Source organism: Culex quinquefasciatus, chromosome 3 (genome assembly GCF_015732765.1).
Source record: "Culex quinquefasciatus strain JHB chromosome 3, VPISU_Cqui_1.0_pri_paternal, whole genome shotgun sequence".
In the NCBI taxonomy this organism is placed as follows: domain Eukaryota; kingdom Metazoa; phylum Arthropoda; class Insecta; order Diptera; family Culicidae; genus Culex; species Culex quinquefasciatus.
Window position 1 is genome coordinate 32,492,872 of NC_051863.1, and position 24,041 is coordinate 32,516,912.

General features: G+C 34.7%; 1 protein-coding gene across 5 annotated transcripts in view; it reads left to right on the forward strand.

Moving 5' to 3' along the window:
• Window positions 1–1,051: 1,051 nt before the first annotated feature.
• The window catches only part of LOC6045170 (furin-like protease 1), a 454,649-nt gene continuing 431,659 nt past the window's right edge, over window positions 1,052–24,041 (forward strand). For 2 of the 5 annotated variants that reach the window (XM_038263921.1, XM_038263920.1), the window contains exon 1: window positions 1,052–2,326. The gene's annotated coding sequence lies outside the window, so the exon portion shown is untranslated. The remainder of the gene's footprint in view (window positions 2,327–24,041) is intronic. The other 3 variants (XM_038263923.1, XM_038263924.1, XM_038263922.1) reach the window with 2 other exon arrangements.

Below are 24,041 nucleotides of genomic sequence, written 5' to 3' on the forward strand. Positions count from 1 at the left end.
AAAAAAAAACATAACGGCGAATAACAAATCTTGTTATAAATAACATAAAATGTTATTGGCCTAGTATTTTTAAATAACAAAAAAATTTATTCCCACGTTATTTCCGTCTGCTCGGGAAGAGACATACTCTCAGAACCAGTGTTTAAAAGATTCTATAATGGAATGAAATTACTTATTATTACACTAAAACATCGGTGGTTTGACACATTTCAGTTAGTTCCCCTTGTTTATGACAAAGGTTTAAAAGTGTGCGTGCTCATCGTGTTGGCAACGATCGGTGGCAAACCATCGGGGTTTTAGTATATTGCAAGTGTCAAGCCCCTAGGAAAGGGCTGAATCCAAAAAGATTTATGGCCTATCTACAATCACTTAGCTTAGAAAATTTCACTTAGCTTAGGAATTTGAATCAATGGAAATGAATCTGAGTTTCTACAATGGAAAAGTAATCAAATTAGAAACTGACGTTTGGTTTGGAAAATTTCAAAATCTACGGTAAGTTGACGTTTCCATATCAAAGGTAAACAAACAACTGCATAGCAACGTATATCAGCCCAGCAAGTTTTCTAAGTTGATTGTGGATGACGAACGTAAGGTGCAGACTTTCCTAAGTAACTACTTTACTTAGATGTTCTAAGCTAAGTGATTGTAGATAGGCCATTAGTCACATTTTAAAACGTCAGCGATTTGATAAATGTCTTTTCAGTTGAATTTTCGCAAATAGTTGCAAACTGTCGTAACTGTTACACTTGCACGACCACGTTTCTTCACTGCGCGCGCGCGTCCCTCAAACCAAAATCTAGTCCATCCCAATCCCACCAGATGTCAGCGCCATCTCCTCGCACTGCTCGCTTGAAAACATCACGCCTACTCAAAACTTTCCTTCCCTTTTGACAGCCGTGCATTGTCAGGTGTATTGCACACGCACACTTGTCCGGGCCTCCCTTAATGTTTACGGACTGAGCGGACCCTCGTGAATGCAATGGAATGAAACAAACGGACCGTCGGGGCCCGATTCCCAGCTCCGCCGAGCGCGCTTCTGTCAGTCACTTCGGAACAGCTGACGGGTGTGGACGCGTCTCCACGGTCGTTTCGTTCGCGGTGTTCTGTTCTCTTCGCGGTTTCGGGGTTCCCGTTTTCTACGGCGGTGGCTAGAGCAGGACGGCGGATGAAGACGTTCGGGGGGCCAGATTGATTAGCGGGTTTTGTGTTTGACCTTTTGCGGTTGATCTAGTTAGCGCGAGCTCGAATGGGAATGCGTTTTGGTGTCTGACCCCAGGCCGCGAGTGGCAGACCCCTTGCGTGAGGGTGTGTTTTCTTTTTTTATTTTGTATGGAAAGTGACAGATGAGAGCGGGCGAGGGGCGTGCGAGTAGGGCGAAAGTTGACGAGATTTGTGTACGCGACACCCGACGACCCTATCTCGGTGGAATTTCCGCGTGCGGCAGAAAGAGACGGTCCGCGGCCGCTGTGTTAGTGGTTTTCTGAGAACAAGACACGAAGAAGATCCGTCCGTTCCGACACACCGTCGTGGCGCCCGTCGCCGTCGTCAGAGGGAAAAGAAGTCAACCTAGGGAGTGTGTGGAGTCTGTTTTGGAAGTGGAAGAGAGAGTGCATCCTTCTTTGGGTAATTGTTGGTGGTTGCCCCCCTTGATTTCATTGATCGTAAGAAGCGTTTGGTGGCTGTATTGTCGTCAATAATAAAAACACGACCGTACACGGCAGCGGCTCGGCGTTCGGAGAAAGGTGTCACTGTTACGGTATTTTTGTGCTCGCGAGAGAAAGAGTGAGTGAGCGTAGGCCTACGAAACACGCATACCGAGGGCGCACAGTGTTTGACGTTTCGCTTTGCGGCGATATTCGCGCAAGGGAATCGCGAAACCCGATGGATGGTGGAGGGCAGCACACCAGGAAATTAACATCAAAGGTGTAGTAAATGAATCGGGAAGAAAACAAAACAAAAGGCAACAACAAGAAGAACGAAACAAAGGAAGATAGCGAAAAAGAGGAATACACAACAATATAATAAAAGAGATTTACGGCAGCACAACACACAAAAGAGAAGAGAAGAGGAGCCAAGGAGGAGAACGTGCGTGCGTGTGTGTGTTCGCACGGCCTGCTTCGCCGTTCGTTCTGTTGTTTCGACAGTCAGTGCATCGTAGTTTTTTTTGTGTGTTATTTACGACGACTGGTGCTTGTGCGTGTGTGGGTTCTCCCCCTGTGGAAAGGTGTATTAGAGCTGTGAAGCAAGTGAATGAATCTGTTTGGCCGGTTCTAAAAAGGCGATTGGATACACGACGTCCAGACGGAGATCAGAAGAAAAATACAAGGTACACAAATACACGCTCGTTTGCTCCAAAACTAGAGTCGGTATTTATTTCAGAGATTTTTTTTTCGCCTTCTTCTGGTTTCATGTGTTTTGGCATGTTGGAATTAGTGGGGTGGTTAATGGGATGATTGGAGGGAGAGAGATCGTTTCTTTTCTTTTTCTTATTGGGAAGGGGGATCCACGTTGTGACGGAGTGGATTACCGCCGCCACGACAGAGCACAGGGAAGGGAGAACGAGTTCACGTCACGTCATTTGGACATTTAGACGAAAATGGGACTTGATTGATGGATTTACATGGTCTTTGGGTTGTCGGGATTTCTGTGAACGAAAATAAGCTCTGTCTTCGCGAAGAACTTACGAAAATAAAAATTCAGCTTGTTTTGAATTTTTAACAAAACTTTTATCATAAGAAATCGATCAAAAATAGTTGGAATACCAGAGATTAACATACTTTTTATGGCTGATTCATTGTCACTCAACGGTGAAGCTTATTTTTCTAAGTACCATGATATTTTAGAGAAATGAACAACCTTTGCTCAGGATTTAAAATTGTTTTTGTATACATACACGGAGAAAAATGTGTTCCCAAAATCGCGAACAAGCGTTCATGACATTAGGAACCAGAAAAGATGTGTTTAAAACAAAACTAAGATACTTCGCACTTGATTCCCAATTTCAAGAACGCTTGTTCTCGATTTTCGGAACTCGCTTTTCTCCGTATATTATCAAATGGATTGCCACACCACCAGCTCTGTACGTAAATATTATGATCGTAGTATTAGACGAATTCGTTGTTATAATAAAAACAGCAACTTTTTTTTTGCGCATTTTCGCAAACACCACACTTAAAAAATATCATAATAATTACACCCCTTGGGCACTATGCACATTAGACTGGCTCGTCGTTATATGGGAAATTTTAAAAATGATCAAATCAAACCAGACCAAAGTTTTTTATGCTTATTGGGTCTCCAAACAACCCCCTAAAATTTGGCAGCAATTTTTTGTATAGGAATTAGCATGGAAAATCCGCTTTTAAACATTGTGATTTTATCATTTTTATTTTCCACTAAATTTTTCAAAACAACACAATAGGGTAAAAATGGAGAAAATTCTCTAAAACTTTCCCCAAGGAAGTATTGTGCTATATTGCTCCTGTCAAAAGATACAGCGTCTTAAAAACTGGTCTGAAACGTGTTTTTCGCTCGAAAACCACGTTTTAGACCAGTATTGAGCACGCTGCACAAGATAGCACAATAATTTCTTCGGGAAAGTTTTAGAGAATTTGCTCAATTTTAACATAATAGGGGAACTATACCCTTTCTCAGCCTATTTCTATTATCGGCCTATCAGCTTATTGATCATGAATTACAGCTTAAATGAAATGTTTTTGACTGTTCCAAAGTAATAAATAGCTCAAATAAAAGTGAGCAAGCAACTCATCATTGTTGATACATCTGAAAATCTTGATTCAATACCGGAAAACGGCAAAAGTGATGAGAATTGGTCGAACGGCTTAGTGTGATTAAAATGGGTATATTTCCCCTAGGTGTTGGTTTGAAAAATTTAGTGGAAAATAAAAATAATAAAAATCAAATTGTAAAAATGAAGGTTTTGCCTTCCTTACCTCAACTTCTTTATTCGACCTCGTAGAACCACCTTCACGTATACCTATCGAATCAAATTCTGAACAAATGTCTGTGCGTGTGTCTGGATGTGAGTCTGTGCACCAAAAAAATATGCACTCGATTATCTCTGGACTGGCTGAACCGATTTGGACTTTTCTGGTCTCATTCAATTCGTCTTGGGGTCCCACAAGACTGGAGTTAATATTTAAATTTTAGAAAAGTATTTCAAAAGTTATGCTAAAAAGGGTGGTTTTTGTAAGAATACCCGTCATGCTATACATTTTTAGAAAGGTATTTGCAAGACCTTTCCAGCGCGTCCAACACATTGAAGATCTTACAACCCTATCAAAAGTTATGAGCACTTAAGTGTTATTTATACACTTTTTTGATGCCGGATCTCGAATATTTTGATGAAAAAGTTGTCCGGATCTATCATGCGACCCATCGTTGGATAGGTAATCAAAAAACCTTTCCAACGAGCCCAAAAAATTGAAGATCTGACAAACCTATCATAAGTTATAAGTACTTTAGTGTTTTAATACACTTTTTGAGGCCAGATCACAGATATTTTGATAAAAATAAGTGTTATTTATAAACTTTTTTGAGGCAGTGTATTCACTTATGCATGCGAGTAAGGCACCAACCACCTAAAGGTGGATTTAGTAACGTTTTTATGTGATAATTCCCATACAAAATTGAATTGCAATGCACCAACTGTGGACGCAACCGATCGCTCCCAAAATTTGGGGAGTTGTTTAGGGGCCTAGAAGCAACAGAAGAAAAAAATGTTCTGAAAAACCGACCATCTCGAGCCATTCTAATGTACAATTTGGGATAAAACATGAAAATAAGTTGAAATTTGATAGAAATTTAGTAATACGTTTTGTTCAGAAACTCTTGCCGAACATTTTGCTACATAAAGGTTGTTAATCGATGGAATTATCGTCGATAGTGTTATCGTCTAACGATAACGATAATGGTTATCTATCGTTATCGTTATTTCGAAAATTCTATCGGCGATAATTTTATCGAAGATAACGGTCGATTACTTATATTTAGGCCGTTGCAAATATTTTTTGAAGTTTATGTCCCTCGGCTCTGACCAAAGTCAAGGGGGTGGGGGCAAAAAAATAAAAAAAAAATACAATAATTGAAATCGCAAGCCAGGATTCAACATTTGGATGAAAAAAGTGTTTTAAAATGCATTTTACAGGCATACAGTTGCTTTCCAATCATTAGTTTTGAAAATATCGAGGCATTGACTGGTTTTCAGTTGATTAAACTTTAATTTTTATTAAATTTTTGAAGCTTTTCGAAAAAAAAATTGTTGCCCCCTGATTATTCACTGATTATTCAGGCCAATTTTGAAGGAGGGGGCGATATAGACTTTGAAAAATATTTGCAACGGCCTGATTATATTTCTTTAATTGACTTAAACTAACTAAATCATGTTGAATTTTCAAGCTTTCTATTTGTAAATATTTTCTGATGATATAAATAAAATACAATAATTGAAATCGCAAGCCAGGATTCAACATTTGGATGAAAAAAGTGTTTTAAAATGCATTTTACAGGCATACAGTTGCTTTCCAATCATTAGTTTTGAAAATGTCGAGGCATTGACTGGTTTTCAGTTGATTAAACTTTAATTTTTATTAAATTTTTGAAGCTTTTCGAAAAAAAAAATTGTTGCCCCCTGATTATTCACTGATTATTCAGGCCAATTTTGAAGGAGGGGGCGATATAGACTTTGAAAAATATTTGCAACGGCCTGATTATATTTCTTTAATTGACTTAAACTAACTAAATCATGTTGAATTTTCAAGCTTTCTATTTGTAAATATTTTCTGATGATATGTATTTTCAAAGTAAAAATACTGAAAAAATCACAAAATACCGTATTTTCTCTAAAATACTATTTGTATTTCTAATTTGCAATAAGGGTATCAAACGATTCGAAATTGTGCACGCATTTCACTGTTAAATGATTCGCAATATATAATCGAATAATTTGAAATTTGGCAAAAAATTTCATGGTTTTATAGTATTTTTTTTTAATGAAATGCTCAAATTTTCAAAAAATAAATATATTTTTATGATTCGCAATATGATTATCGAACGATTTGAAATTTTTCATCTATTTCAATTGTTTTAGAGATTTTTGAATGCAATAATATTTTTTTTTACAAAATACTGTTTTGTGTTTAAAAGTACTCAAATTTTCATGATTTGTAATATAAGTATCATTCAAAAACCTCTAAAACAGTTAAAATACATTTAAATTTTTGAATCGTTTGATGCTCATATGGCAAATTTTTAAAATTTGAGTATTTTTGAGAAAATACAGTGTTTTGTGAAAATTTGAGTATTTAATTCCAAAAACTCTAAAATAGTGACAATGCATGCACAATTTCGAATCGTTTGATATCCATATTGCAAATAAGAAATATTTTAGTATTTTCAAGAAAATACGGTATTTTGTGATAGTTTGAGTATTTCATTAAAAAAACTCTAAAACATTATAAATATATTCGACTTTGTGACTTTTTACATGCATTGGAGTTCATCGCTCATGAAATAGAGTTCATTGTAAGAGCTCGTTTGAAAACTTACCAATGAAATCGAGAATATTAAATACAAGTTATCGTCCGTTATCGTCGATAAAATTATCGCCGATAGAATTATCGGAAGAACGATAACGATAGATTTTCGTTATCGTTATCGAACCTCGATAATTTAAACGTTAACAACCTTGGTGGGTATAACACCGTTTTAGGGGTCTTTAATAATTTATTTTTCGTCGGAATTTCGTACCAACCCGGAATAACGTCGTCGGAAAATCCGCCGGCATCCGAACCGGAATCGGAAAGGACATAGAATTTCCGATCTAATATATTGTTATGGTTTCGTTTTTGTCAAAAAGACCAAAAATATGGAAAATGAAAACTTTCTGAAATTTTTGTTCTCCAAAATGTTTAGTTAGCAACTCTTTTGTAATATCAAGGTATTATATTGAAATTTAGATTAATTAAATGTTTGCAAAATTAAGTTTAGATTAGTTTTGTATAGAATTTCCAAAGTAATATAAAATTTTATACTAAGTAGTTGGTAAACTTTATATTCAATCCAAATTATTTTTTTAATCAGTCAAGGGTGCCTATTTGGAGTTCTGACACTGGATTTATGGTGATTTGCCAACACACAGCTGCGAATAACAATCTTTAAAAATGCTTTATTGGTCATTTGCACGTCCTATTAATGATTTTTAAGTTTTTTGAAGGGAGTAATAACACAATCAATGCACATCAATGAAAAAAATTAAATGGAAATTTTGTAGTGTAGTTTTACAAAAAAATATTTCGAAAGAGTTTAACACTGGAACGCCCAACGCATGTCCAACTTACACGGACGCCCAAGCCTCCCAAAAAAGGTGGAACGGTAACTTCAACTCGCTGGTTCTCGGGCCTAACTCAACCAATCGGGACGATTCTTGTTTCCAGTGATTTGTAAGAATGTCTAGATGATCTTAAAATTTTGCAGAACTTGATTTAAACAAATCTGTAATTTCTGCAACCGAAAACATCGTTCCACCTTTTTTAAAACGACTGCCTCCGCGGAATTTTTGGCGATTTTTTTTTACACTCGAAAAAAAAAGTTGGAACGATGTTTTTGATTGCAAAAATTACAGATTTGATGAAATTAAATTCTGCAAAGTTCTAGAATCATCTAGACATCCTAACAAATCACTGGAAAGAAGAATCATCTTGATTGGTTGAGTTATGCCCGAGAACCATTGAGTTGAAGTTACCGTTCCAACTTTTTTGGAGCCTTGGGCGTCATTCCCAGATGTAACATAACAATTTTCAATATTGAAAAAATCTATCAGTTGTAATCTAATCTAATCTAACACAAACGCAGCCAGTCCGATGAAAGCATGCTGGAAAGTCTTGTGATTAGATTACGCCACAAGCACTTTTCTTGTCATTATTAATAATTGCAGTACATCCGAGAACACCCGAAAATGTATTGCAAAAATTAAAGCGGCCAGCCCTACTACGTTGTGTTTACCGCAGAGAGGATTCTGAGAACGGAACACATTTCACAGAAACTACAGGGGAGGAAGGATGCGTGGACATACCGTACCAAACGCTCCTGTTTACAGTTTCATATGTGTTATGTATAATGTGTTAAGTGTAAAATATAATGCAATAAAATGGTCATTTAATAAAATCCCTTCACCTATATGTAATAACCAAGCACCCAAGCACACAAACAGCGAAACAATAGAAATGAAAATGAGCATGCAAAAACAAGACAGCGCGTCCCCGTGGTCAGCGCACTAATCCAATATTGAAAAAATCTATCAGTTGTTTTTTTTAAATACTGTAACAAAAGCATGCTCAATTTTCGTGCCAAGCTCTAGAATCTCTTGAAGAAAAAAAAAATCAAACATGAGCTGCAACCTTATACTTACATGGTTGCAAACTTCACATTTCAACCAACTTCAAGTTCTCCAAGTTCGCGGGACGTGTCTGAACTGAGAAAAAAAAAACCCACTGGCACTGCTGGCTGGCCGACACAGAGCTCGCATTTCAAGCAGCTCTGTCTGGAGCACATTTCGCGCTCAAGATGACAGCAGAAAGCACATCGCCAAAAAAATGCTGCAAAAATTCCCGAAACGAAAAAGAAAGTTTTTCTTTGCCGCAAGTATATAGAACACGTGTGCATCTTTTAAATTCATTCCGCGAAAAAGTTGCACGTTTTGTTTGCTGGTTTGGTTGCCCGATATTTTTTTTTGTTGGCTTACTTTTCGTAAGTTGTGTCTTGTTCTGAGAGTTCTAGACTGGCACGGATTTCTCCCTTCTTTCCTAGGTTGAGTTTGGCGTGCACTCGGCAAACGAAAAAAAAAAATACTTCCCAACTTTCCGCTGTAGTCACGAGCTGTGAAAATTTAATTATGTTGTTGTTTGATGTATGTTACACCTGTAAGTAGCTTTGGCCTTACTTCGTTCTGAACCAGTTCACTTTTCCTGGTTGATGCACGTGCAGAAAGCGCGAGGGCGAAAGTTTTCAAATTTAGCGTTGCAGAAAACTAACCTGAAACGGATTCGTATTTGCTTCATATGTTAGTCACAGAAAAGGGGAAAACAGCTGTTGCCACGAGCGCGACGCAAATCGTCAGGGGTGTGTCGAACCGGGGTTTAGGGGTTCGATAAGGGTAGCAAAAAAAATGGGGTGCAATTTCAATTTCGTTATCGGTGGGTGAGCAAAATGTGCAATCGAATTTTATAAACGGTGCTGCCTGTTACAGGGGCCAAGATTGATTTGATACGATTTTTTGGGCAAATTCAGGTGGAACGATAAACTAATTGGGAACCGATTTAATCATTCTTGTTGACACGTGTTTTCATCCTGAAAGGCATAATAAATTAACCTTTACACAAATTTGAAAATGGGAAAATAGGCAAAAAAACGTTAACGTGAACAAACTTCATAGCATCGAGAACTGGGAAGAAGCTACATATTGCACCATAAAAGTTGAACAGATTTTTTCCTGATTCCAGATGTCATAAAGTTTGCAAGTGTAATAAACTTTCATATTTTACTAGAACTTGATAATTTTTCTACGTATCCGGAAAAAATATTGATATTTCTGCATAGATACATACAAAAATCAAATTATTCGCTCTACAGCATTGCCTTGGCGATCTCGATTGCGAGATCCCTGCTCAAAACTAGGTGGTCGATTGATTGATTGTTGAGGCAATTCCAAACCTCTTTTTACACCTGGGCTTCTATCCACCCCGGGATTCGAACTGACGACCTTTGTATTGTGAGTCCAATTGCCTACAAGCGACTCCGCCGAGACAGGACCCAGGGAGACGACTCCTACACCTGGACTGACCTAACGACCTAACCCTGTAGGTTAGACCGGGCCAACATTTACTTCCCCGTCCGACGGAAGGCGTGATCAGACAAGTCTCGTCTCGAGAAATGCCACCGAGTCTTTCTGGGATCGAACCCAGGCCGAACGGGTGAGAGGCAACCACGCTTACCCCTACAACACGGGTCCTGGCATATAAAGGGGAACTTTATCCTTTTTCAGCCTATTTCTATAATCGGCCTATCAGCACTTTGATCATGAATGACTGTTTCAAAGTAATAAATAGCTAAAATAAAAGTGAGCAAGACACTCTCCATTGTTGATACATCTGAAAATGTTTATTTTATAGCGGAAAACGGCAAAAGTGATGAGAATTGGTCGAACGGCTTGGAGTGATTAAAATCGGTATATTTCCCCTACATCATAAAACATAAAATAATATTCTATTTTTGTATTTTTCGAACTGAAAATTAGCGTAATCGTTGAATAAAACTTTTCCAAACTACTAACAAATGATCCTTTCAGTTGAGACGTTTTGATCCGAAATAATAAGTATTTTGTAGTGCTTCCCGGGATTTTCCCAAAACCGGGAATTCCCGAATCCCGGGATTTTCCATAATTTGTCCCGGGAATTCCCGAAATTGAAAAAAATAATCATATTTTGTTCTGGAAATTCAGATTTTGTTGTGGAAATAGTAGAATACTAAGTAATCGATAAGAAGCATTAACATAGAAGAACAGTTGAATACTAAGTAATCGATCAAATGAATTTAAATTTGTATTCGGCAAATATCAGCAATAATTTGTCTTATAAGGACAAATTATTATAATTTTAGTTAACAGGTCTACAGAATGCCTAGCGCTTTAATTTTTTTCTCTTTTATTTTTTAAATAGAATGGATATATTTACGTATATTTACGATTTTATATTTGAAAAAAAAAAATATTTCATTTTAAAATATTTTTAATCGAATACCGGCATCTGGGACAATAAAGGACAAATGCTACTAAAGCAAAAAAAAAATATTGGGATGACTTCGGTTAAAACAGGAACAGAACAAAACATTTAGTACACCGTTTTCCAAATGTATTGCTCTAAAATCTCCTGTACCTATTCAGATTTTAGATCCGATTTTCGTCCGTTTGGCGGTAGTAACTTGAAGTTAGTTTGTTAAATATGTTTTATATAAAACAATGAATTCAAAACTAATCAAAAATTTAACATTGACTGGTATCATTTTATTTGTTGTCGTTTTTTGTTTTTTAAGACATATAAAAGAAACTTTTTAAGGAGAGCGAGTTGTGGCGCTATAACCACGGCAAATAATGTCCTGGGCATTCGTGGAAATATTATGTCCCATCCCAGAGGGTCCCGGAGTACCAAACCTTCTTAGCATGGTGCTCCCAACGAATCCACCAAAATCTCGGAGCGTATGGTGGTGTGTCCAAACGCTTCTTCCTCCCCTGTCGATTCAGAATTGTGTTGTTGTTCGAACACTCAGTGCTCAAACTCAACCCAATTACGAGTCATCTCCACGATACGGCTTTACGCAGTAGGCCTGGCCGCTTTAACGCTTGTGATGTTTCAATGCATTCCGATGCAATGGCGCACTACAAATGTTAATAAATGACAAGAAGAGTGCTAAGCGTCATCTAACCTAAGGCACTCTCCAAGATCCCTTCGAAAGATTGGCTGCGCTAGGGTCTGATTAGATTAGATTAGATTAGATTAGATAAAAGAAACTTTTTTAGGTGTTTTACTCATGTCATATGAAAAAAATTATAAAAGAAATATTTTCATTAAGAATAATGTCATTTTAACCGCAAATCAATAAAAAAAATATTGAAATTGGAATTAAAAATTGTAGTTGATTTAAAATCCAAAACCCACAAAAATCAACATTGATTTTTATCAATTTTTAATTTCTTATAGGCTTTTTAAAAACTGTCGTCCTTGTTTAGATTGAAGTTTAAATTATCACCATTTAATATTATTAAGCGAATTCTTTGATTTTAAACTTGAAAACATAACAAATATAATGAAAACATAGATTTTATTACTGATAATTTTTTTCCGGGATCCCGGGAATTCCCGGGATTTCAAAAATATTTTTCCCGTTTCCCGGGGAAAATTGGACGCCCTAGTATTTTGTGCTCTCTTTTTCTAACTAGATAGGAAAACCAGCAAGCTTATTACAAGAGAGCACTGAGGCATCAATTTGATAAAAAAATGAGTTTTAAAGCAAATTTATAAAATGCAAAGCAATCTACTTTAACGACCCCCGGGTCTTTTGTGGTCTCTGTTGTAAGTTTCTGCTCATTTCTAGGTGTTCGAAGGTTATGTGTGGTGAGTCACCCAAAACCTCTTTTACGCAAATGGACCGACGTTTTACTTCCCCATCCGATAGAAGGCCAGGAAGATAAGGCGGGAATCGAACCCGCGCCCCATAGCAACTTAGGGATCGGCAGCCGAAACCGCTAACCACCGCGCCACGAGGCCCTCAATTTTTTTGAAAATTTCCTCAAATGTCTCAATCCATACATACACTTGAAACTTGATAAAACATGTATTTGCAAATATTGGGCCATTCGAGAATCTTTTAGAAGCAAACAATGGGAAAAAATCGGATTTTCTCGTTTTTCAAGAACTGTGCAGAAGAGAATATTTAGGTATCTACAATGTGTTTAATAAATTCTTAACTCGGAGTTCATTTATTTTAATGTTGTGCCATGCTCTTAAAGTTGCGTTTATTTTTCTTTATAAAGTATTTTGTTAAGTTGCTAAACATTTTTTTTATCAAAAGTACCGTAAAACTTTGCTAACTTTGATATGTTTGAGATTTTTACAAATTACAAATTAAACACGTACATAATGGTATGGAAGTGTGCACCATGGTACAGAAGTGTGCAAAGTACTTTTAGAAGAAGTTTTCATAAAATTTTGAACTCTTTAAAAGGTTAGACCTTTAACTTTAATTAAGAAAATGTTGATAAATAGCAATATTTTGTTATTCTCCAAGTGTCATGATTTTCTCAATGAATATGATTTCGAACCGGAAAACGGAATGCATTTTTAGATTCATTGGACAATTTTTCACTATGAGAATGCAAAATATGTTTTTAAATAATAAATATCATGTGTTTTTGAAACATAACTAAACAAAATCTCCATATTTATAGGCATTCTCAGTAGAACAAATTTCATATAAATTGTGAAAACTTTTGATTCATGCTTCGAGTTCAGTTTTTTATGCAACATGAATCGATAATTTTATGAACAAAACTAGTTTTAACGAATTTCATGCAAAAATCTGATTTTTCAACAATTTTACTAAAAAATTATTTGTATTTTAGAAAAAGCTCATACATTTTGTTAAATAAATATTAATATTGTTTTTTTTCTTTATAGATATATCAGCAACCTTAGTTTGACGTAAAAATAAAATTTGATCACCTTAAATCTAATTTTAGCACGAAAAACTATGACTATCAAAATCACTCCGGATTGCAAACCAAACATTTTCGACGCAACTATTTGTTTAGACACAAATGAAAAAACAAATGTTTGTTCAAAAATAGTAACTCAGTGCATGTTTTAAAAATATGTATCTTGAGAATAACCTTAACAATTCGATAATATTCCAAAAATAAATTGAAATCTTATCAATGTCACCCCGGTTTACGATATGTCCAAGTAGACGAAATACGGGGAAATTTGAAAGTTTTTTTTTTTTTGCAAAACTAGCAATTCGTTTGGCATTCTTAGTTACCTTGATAAAAACGATTTTTGAATTAATTATTTTTGATGAATTAAAAAAAAATAGGGGAAATGTACCCTTTCCAATCAAACACCCATCTTCGTCATATGAAGAGTTTGATGCTCGATTGACGCTCCAAAATATTTAGGCTATAAACTTACCTGCAACAGCACCACCTCAAGTAAGCAGGCAAATTTATGCCATTTACTGGCCAAAAAGATCAATTGAAATGCACTTTTGATCATAATTTCTATTTTGCGTGACCATTTATCGTCATTTTGGTGGCACACACAGTGACAAACTCTTTTGACGTTTTAATTTTGACGACCCATTCCAATCGAAGGCTGAAAAAAACGAACGAGAAGCGAAGGCAAATAAAGAACAAAAGGTGGCTACCAACACCACCGCGCGCCTGTTGAAGTGAGCTGCCAAATTTGTATGGAAATTTTCTCTATAAATGCAACTTTTCGTGTGTGTTTGTTTAAAATTTCATCAATTTTGGCATCACTAGGCAGACCCAAATGAGCGGTGGAAGTAAAAAAAAACTAAGCTGAAAATAGGAAGATGGGCGTGGCCAAATGCATTCGTTTGATTAAAATACATTTTCGAAATATTTTTTTCAAATTCTTGTAAAAGGAATAGAATTACCTTTAATAAAAGTGAAAATAAACAGAAATGTTCACAAAAAGTTGCTCTACTCGTTGGTGTACTTGGTTTTAGTAAATTTCAAGGAACACTCCAGATTATCCAGCATCATTCAAACACGATCGCTTATTTGGCTTAAAATGGGTTTATTTCCCCTAGCTGCCAAAGTTATAGCCAATTTGACCTAAAAAAAATTATATGATTTTTATTCTGTTCTAAATGTTCTCCATGATTCTCCAAACTTTTCTGCTTCCGAGTTACTCCACCTTCAAAGATTATCATCATCAACCGGCCTAACGCGAACGAAGGATCAACCGATACACTCTAAGAAGGCCCAAACAACAATGTGTTCAGCTCCAGCGAGTGGCACTTGTGTGCGCTGGCCTGGCACTGACGATAAAGATAACAACAACAAGTCCATCTCGCGCAAACAATACACGGAAGGCCAAGAATCGAGTGAAAAGAGCACACACACTCACACTTGAATACATGGATGAGTTTAGCTAACCTGGGGAGAACCCTTGAGGAACCTGAATAAAAATTTAGTTGAATTGGACTTAAAACCTAAAACAATAAGTTGAAATAAAAAAAGCCATGAGAAAAAGTGAAAAAAAAAGAAAATAAACACTTAGCAAAAAGAAATAAAAAACCAACATCCACTAAAGGGTTCAGGATCCCCCTCCCTTCTTCGTTTTGTTCTGGTGATCCACGAAAGGCAACAACACCAACAATAACCATCGCACGTGAGGATGCTGATGCGGATGATTTTGATGGTGATGACGAAGACGACGACGGCGGTGTTGGATTTTTTCTTTCGGAATCACCAGAAGCAAAACAGCAGCTAGTCAGAAAAAAGGGGAGCTAGTAGCAAATACATGATAAAAAAATGCCGAGCAAAATACAAAACAAGAAACAAGCAGGATAACAAAAAACGGGAACATCTCTCACACATGCAAACATGCCCACACTTTTACACTTGGAATAAAATAAAGGGAAAAGAAGTTGAAAATAAAAAAAAGATCACAACTCTCTGTCGGCAAACGAGAGAGATAGAGAGAGAGAATACCTGGCGAAAAAAGTTAGCGAAACCTCTGTGATTTGGGGTTCGGAGCTGGTCGTGTTGTTTCGTTAGTTTTATTTTTTTGATTTTTGGGTTTGAGTGTGTATGTTTTTGGGATGTTGTGGCAGATCCGCTTTTTAGAGAACTAGAGCAATGTGAATGAGGCGCTTTGGTACGTGATGTCTGGACTCTTACTGGGATCAACAATCAAGTTTGAGCTTTGGATTTTACTGCAAAGTTTCAATTTGTATAAAAGTGTTTATTTTACTTATACATAGTAATATTATGGCTTTGTTTTTATTGAGTTAGTATTTATTTTATTTAAGTGTTAACAATAATAATGGGTATGATAGCATATTTATATTATCAGAGCAATTCTCTACGAGTTCGGTTTTAAATATTTAATTTTAATTTTTGTATTTTTTTCATTCGGCTGAAACTTTTTTGATGCTTTTGGTATTCCCAAAAAAAGCCATTTTATATCATTAGTTTGTCCATATAATTTTCCATACAAATTTGGCAGCTGTCCATACAAAAATGATAAATGAAAATTCAAAAATTTGTATCTTTTGAAGGAGTTTTTTGATCGATTTGGTGTCTTCGACAAAGTTGTTGTGGTTGTAGATAAGGACTACACTGAAAAAAATGATACACTTTTATTTTTTTTGATGATTTTTAATTTCACTTTTTTTTCTAAAACTTGATTTGCAAAAAAAAACACTTTTTTTACATAAGCACTAATTAAAAAAAAAACTGCGACTTTAAAAAGAAAAAAAATACTCAAAAGTAGCTTTAATGGGTTACATACATGTAGAAAATCATAAAAGTTCATATTACAGAAAATTCACTTGATTCACTAAAAAGATGATTTTCAATAACTCCTGAAAGTTTCATCAAGATATTTCGTGACTGAACTGAGTAAGAGACGAATTAAGTTCATAATTTTGCCATGCGCAAAGCGAACTGTCAAACTTTGTAAACGTTTTTCTGTAAACACCGAGTTGATTTATGGGTGCCACGATATCTCGAGATGGGATGGACCAAATTGGCTGAAATTTGGGGTGAAGACTCTCAAGACATGTTCCGTGTGCATGACGAAGCCCGATTTTAAAATTTTGCTTTTTTAAAAAATACAAAAATCAAAAACTGAGGATTTTTTATATTAAAAACATAAAAATATTTTTATCTTTTTCAAGAATTAAGTTTTTGAAAATCAGCCTTCGTCATGCACACAGGACCGGTTCAACGAGTCTTCACCAAAATTTTGAGCCGATTTGGTCAAAGCAGTGTTGAGATATCGTGGCACTCATTTTTTGAAACAGCTAACTTAAAATAGTTATATCTCGGCAAAGGTATATCCAAATGTCTTCATATTTATTTTATTACTAGATCAAAATATATATTTTAATGCCCTCCAAAAAGATTTAAAAAATAGTTTAAATGTGTGCTCATACCAACCTAGGACATTTTTGACGATTTACATGTATGTAACCCCTTAACTTGAAAACTAAATTCACTAAAGTACTTTTTGATTGCAAATTCGATTTTACGTCGAAAAATGAAGTTGAAATTTTTTGCGACCAATATTTCGATTTTTGAAAAAAAATCAGTAATGATTCAAAAATTCATTACTCGGTCAAAGATTTTTTGTCCACTCTGGAAATTTCTGAAAAGTTGGCATTTGATGTCCCCTAAAACATATCAGAAAATAAAAAAGAATAAAAACACCGTGTTTTTTGCAAATCAAGTTTTATTGACAAAAAGTGAAATTACCATTTTTTTTACCGTATATCATTTTTTTCGGTGTAGTCCTTATTTATATCTACAACTTTTCCCAAGACTTGGTGTCTTTGATAAAAAAAATCCTTCAAAAGATACAGATTTTTGAATTTTCATACATCATTTTTGTATGGACAGCTGCTAAATTTGTATGCAGAATTATTTGAACAAAGAAATGATGCAAAATGACTTCTTTGGACATACTGAAGGCACCAAAAAAATTTCAGCCGGATTTAAAAATACCATAATATAAATTAAAGAAAAAAGACCGATTTCGTAGAGACTTGCTCAAATACAACAATTATAAAAACTATTTTCAAACTATTTAGTCAATTAACTGTTATCAGATAAAAATGTAAGAGCGAATTTTAATTAGTTGTGTGTTTTGATACGTATAATTCATAGAAAAGATTTTATAAGAGATTAAATTTAGTGTGATAAAAAGATCAGAAAATATTCTTGAAGAATGTCTAAAAACATGCTCTTCAATTGTAATATCTTCCAGCCAAATTTCATATTGTACCGTAAAACGGGGTGACTTTGATAGCCGGGGTGACTTTGATAGGTTTGCGATTTTTCCACAAAATGAAGAGTACAATTAAAATACGTAAGGAATGGTTTAGAAACATACTGACCGTGGTAGAGAAGTGTTCAAACTACCTTAAGCAGAACTTTTCATAAAATTTTGACAAGTTTAAAAAGTTAGTTAACTATACTTAAGAAAATGTTGATGAAAGTCATTATTTAAAACTTCTCAAAGTGTCATGATTTTCTCAATGAACATGATTTTTGATCGGAAAACGGAATGCATTTTCGGATTCTTTGGACAATTTTCCACTAGGAGAAGGTTAAAAAAGTTTGTAAATAACAAATAATATTTGTTTTTAAAACACAATATAAAAAAATCTCCAAATTAATAGGCAATTTCAGTTGAACAAATTTCATGCAAAATGTGAAAACTTGTGATTCGTGCTCTGAATTCAGTATAGAATGCAATATAAATCGATAATTTTATAAACAAAACTAGTTTTAACAAATTTTAGGCAAAATCCCGACTTTTTTACAATTTTACCTTAAATTTATATGTATTTTGCTAAAAAGATTATTCACTTAGTTAACTAAATATAAACATTGTTTTTTCTTAAAAACTATATCAGCTACTTTAGTGATGGTACATTTATTGTACAAATAAAGTTTGAACATCTTAAATATGATTTTATCAAGAAAAAACTATGACTATCAAAGTCACCCCGGAATTAAAACTAAGAATTTTTAACGTAACTATTTTTCTAAACATTATTGAAAAAACTATTTTCCGAAATAGTGCATGGACTTTGTGTAGTCTACCCCAGTACATGTTTTCAAAATAATAATCTTGAGAAAATCCGTACCTGTTGGAAAATATTCTAAAAACAAATTGAAATCCTATCAAAGTCACCCCGGTTTACGGTATTTATTGGTTAGGTCTGAACAGTAAATGTCAGACCACCTGGACTTATACCTACGTAAAGCTAATAATAACAATTTGGATTATTGGACCTTTAAAGAAAACTCTAGAAATACAATAAATCTGAGAACACCCAAAAATGTATTACGATAAGTAGTCAGCCCTACTGCGTTGTTTTTATCGCAGAGAGAATTCTAAGGATCGACCACATTTCACATAATCTACAGGGGAAGAAGGATGCGTGGACATACCGTAGCAAAAAAAAAACTTAAAATATTGCAAGTTGTATACTTTTTTGAAGAATAGAAGGTTGTATACTTTCTGAAATAAGATTAAAAGCGCTTCTTTTCTTTAAAAAAACCGCACATGAGTTAACCTAGAAATAAGTATTAAAAGATATAAATCTTAATTACTGCACCTCACACTTTCGCATCCCGCCACCCCCTCGAGACCTGTCAAGAAATGAAACCGATCCAGATGGGAATGCGAGCGAGTGCGCACACACACACAAACACACACAAATCACGTAATAGCATTTATTTCACTCTCCCTCCCCCTTCGACATCCCAGCTCGAGAATGAGAAAGAGATAGCTAGCAAAAGAACTAATTTATAATCGCTTTCGCCTGTTCGAAACCGATCCGCGCGCGCTGCGACCTCATTGATCATCTTCAACCACGTCAACGGGTGTGCGCGCGCACACACACACAGTCAATTGAAATGAGTCGGACAGCTTCTCCGCAAAGGGTCATTTCCACCCGGAGCCACGAGGCCAGACAGACTGACGAACAAATAGAAGTGTTGGACTGTTGGAAAATATTTTTTGAAAATATCTTTCATTTTAAATAAATTTAAACTAAAAGTTAAACATAATTTTCCTGCAAATTTATTTAAAAAAAAAAAATAGTTGAGTTTTTTTTTTCATAAAAAAAACAAATTTTGTTGAGATTTTTTTTTCCTGTGTTGTTAGAAAACGGGTTAATGATGATAGGGACAGACACTAGGACCCAGTTAGTGACCACCGTGGGTGAGATCGAGCATTCGCAGTGGCATAGTAGCTTTTTGAAAGGGTCTTATCTAAATATAATTATTTAAATGGTTTCGTTATAAAAGAATTGCTTCAATGATTATTTTTATACTTTTATTGTCAAAATGAAGTTTACTAAAAGTCTTCACTAAACACTTTTAACTTAATAAAAATCAAACTATTTTCAAATCTCTGTTCAAACCTCACAGAAAAATGGATACAAATCATGCAATGAAACGTAATCAGGTTTCTAGTAGGAAGGAGAGATTACAGGCCAGCCGAGATGACGACCGCTCTAAAAGTTGAGAAAGCAAATAATTTTACAATCTAAACGTGCAGAGTTAGTCCACGAGACGTGATGATGATGACGGTTCTTGATTTGCCACCGAGTTACACCGAACGGGTTGAACCCCCGGTGCTGGACCTGCCACGCCACGGTCTTGGCACACATACAAATAAATCTTGCACGCACAGTGTGTGCTAACCGGGAACGGTTTTGAAGAACCACCACCCAGTTTGTAAAGCTGTCGTGGAAAGTGACCTTTTCCGAGATGGAAGCGGTTTGTGAGCTGAGAATGGGAAAATGTGAATTATATGTGAGAAAAATAGATTTTGTTATTTTTATTTCGAGTTTTGGTAAAAAACATAGAAATAAACAAATCTAATTATAGCTTATTTTTTTTATTTTTTATTTCTTGCGTGCTGTGTCTTGTTTCATTGTTGGTATTTGGGTAATTCTCTACCAATTCACACGAAATCGGGAAAAGTTGCCCCGACCCCTCTTCGATTTGCGTGAAACTTTGTCCTTAGGGGTAACTTTTGTCCCTGATCACGAATCCGAGGTCCGTTTTTCGATATCTCGTGACGGAGGGGCGGTACGACTCCTTCCATTTTTGAACATGCGAAAAAAGAGGTATTTTTCAATAATTTGCAGCCTGAAACGGTGATGAGATGGAAATTTGGTGTCAAAGAGACTTTTATGTAAAATTAGACGACCGATTTTACGAAAAAAAAGTTTTGAAAAAGTTACTTTTTGCATTTCTCTTTGTTTCGTGACATGTTCCAAAATTTTTTACAGTCGAGTAACGGAAAATGGGAGAATTTTTAAAACTTTTTTAGTGTTTTTTTCGATGAAAAATACGTTTATTCGGAATTCTGAGTACGCCATCAAATCGGGCGTCTAATTTTACATAAAAGTCCCATTGACACCAAATTTCTATCTCATCACCTGCCAATTATTGAAAAACACTTCTATCTCATCATCTCAAGATATATCAAAAAACGGACCTCGGATTCGTGATCAGGGACAAAAGTTACCCCTTAGAACAAAGTTTCACCCAAATCGAAGAGGGGTCGAGGCAACTTTTCCCGATTTCGTGTGAGTTGGTAGAGAATTACCCACAATTACTTTTTAATTTTTTGCTGGTTTTCGAATTTTTTACTATATAACGATACTATTATCATTTGAACATTTCTCTACGAAGTCGGTGTTTTTATTAATATTAATTTTTGTACTTTTTTATCCGGCTGAAACTTTTATGGTGCTTTCGGTATGCCCATAGGAGCCATTTTGCATCATTACTTTGTCCATATAATTTTCCATACAAATTTGGCAGCTGTCCATACAAAAATGATATATGGAAATTCTAAAATCTGTATTTCTCGAAAGAATTTTTTAATCGATTTGGTGTCTTCGACAAAGTTGTAGGTTTGGATAAGGACTACACTGACAAAAAATGGAACACTGAAATTTTTTTTTGGTAATTATTAATTTCATTTATTGTCACTAAACCTTGATTTGCAAAAAAAAAACACTATTTTTATTTTTTTAATTATTATGTTTTTTGGGACAGCAAATGTCAGCTGTTTTGAAATTTCCAAGTTGTGCAAATAATCTTTGACCGAGTTATGACTTTTTTAATCAATACTGATTTTTTCAAAAAATCGAAATATTGGTCGCAAAAGTTTTCCAACTTCATTTTTCGATGTAAAATCAAATTTGCTTTCAAAAAGTACTTAAGTGAAATTTTGGTAAAGTGCACCTTTTTGGAAAAAAGTTGCAGTTTATCAATTTTTGAAATAAGTGCCCATGTTTGCCCACCTTTGAAAAAAAATTTTTTTTTGAAAAGCTGAGAAAATTCTCTATATTTTGCGTTTTGACTTTTTTTAATACGACCCTTAGTTGCTGAGATTTTTTTTTTATTGTCATATTTTTGGTTATCAAGCTTAAGTAAAGCCCCTTAACTATTCTAAAGTGATTTAGAATTTTTAAATCAAGTTGGCGGCAAAATGGTGGTGATGGAAGATTGAATAAAAATCCATTTTTTAATTTAAGGCAAGAAATCACTGAATTTTGAATAAAGCGGTTTCGATGAACTTGAATTTTATGTTCAAATCAAGAAAATATAAAATACTTGTCTATATTAACACAAAAAATTTCTTCTTTTTATTTTATAAGTTTAAAAAAGATGTACTTATTCTCAGATGTAATACTACCATGATTTTTTCTGTGTTATTTGCTGAAGTGAAATTAATTATTTGTTAACTCAATTATAGTAGAGTTAAGGATGTTGTGTTCAGAGAAAGTGACTATTTTCAAACTAAACATTTCCACATGGTGGTTGAGGAAGGTTTTGAAATTTCTTAAAATAGTGGCCACATGGCTTACTTGCTGTCCCAACAAAAAAATTTAAAAAATATGTTTTATGTATTTTTCTCAACCTGAAAAAATATGTTTGATGGATCCCTTTAAAGTGGTCCCAACACTCAAAATTTATAGAATGGATAGAAGTGATTAGAGTAACAAACATTAACGTTTTGTTATGTGTTTGAAATATTTTTACAATATATTGTGCACCTTTTTTCATGTGAAAACTTATTTTTTTAACAATAAATATGATGGTTTTAAATTTTGAGCATGAGCATGAGCATGGTTGACTGCCAATGAGCTGCTGCTCCGTTATAGACAGATCAGCTGAAGTTAAACAATGAATCAAAAATGATCAGTGGGAGCCAACCATCCGTTCACTGTTTAACCTCTGAAGATCCTTCTTTATTAGTCAATACCGGCGTCCTCCCAAGAAGCCTGCAGTTCAACGAAAGGGAGGAATGTTAGTCCGATAGTTAAAGTTACACCACCTTTACAAATTACGCACTCACCCCATACAAATAACGATACAAAAGCACACACAAAAAATTAACCTGAATAATCACGACTTCGCGTCCCCACTTCCAGCGCACTAATGATGCTATTATTCGATTCAATATGATGGTTTTAAATTTTCCACAAAAAAAGACTTTCTGAAAAGCTTTCTGCAATTTCACTTTGTTGAAAAAAAAAATCGTTTTCGCATCTAAAAAAAGCTATTATAATGCCGATTTTTTTTACGACAATAACAAGGAAAGTAAGCTTCTATTACATATGTTTTTAAATTTTTTTCAATTCTGTTTTGAAAAAACTTTTCCTGTCACAATATGGCATACACAGAAAAAAATGTTGAATTTTGGAATGTTGAAAATTTTGTAGGTTAAATATTACCTAGTTTTTTTAGTAATATTAATCAAAAAATGTGTAAAATGTGAACCTGATGAATATTCATCAGAAACTGATGAAAATTCACCAATTCCTGATGTATTATTACACATTTTTTTCGTCACAAAATCTATCACCATTTCCTGATGAATATTACCATATTTTTTTTCTGTGTACTTATCTTCTCCAAAATAATCAGTGCTCAAAAGTTTATTATAGCACTAATTTGAGAGCTGACAAAACTGTACTTGTCAGCACTAGACCGTCTAAAAAAAATGAAAAGTTGTCAAAACTTTGGTGCTCACCCCTACAATAAAAGATTAGAAAGTCAGGATCAACGTTTTCATGCAACACAAAATTCCCAAAAATAGTTTACAACTTGCTCGCGGAGCTTGAATGAAAAAGGTGAGTTTTTCGAGTATTTTTCAGAAATGCGCGTTTCAAACGTACTAAAGTCATTCAAATTTGATCGCATGGGGCTTCAAAAAATTTTGCAACCAAAACAAATGCATACAGCTTGTAGGAAATCAGGAAAATCACGAAGAACATTTTCCTTTTTTGAAATTTAATTTAGGTCCACGCAAAGCCGAGATATTTGCAATTTAGTGAGAAAAAGGGAACAAATTTTCAAAATTCAAATCAAATTGGCTACCGTAAAACGGGGTGACTTTGATAGCCGGGGTGACTTTGATAGGTTTGCGATTTTTCCGCAAAATGAAGAGTACAATTAAAATACGTAAGGAATGGATTAGAAACATACTGACCGTGTTAGAGAAGTGTTCAAAGTACCTCAAGAAGAACATTTCATAAAATTTTGACAAGTTTAAAAAGTTAGTTAACTATAGTTAAGAAAATGTTGATGAAAGTCATTATTTAAAATTTCTCAAAGTGTCATGATTTTCTCAATGAACATGATTTTTGATCGGAAAACGGAATGCATTTTCGGATTCTTTGGA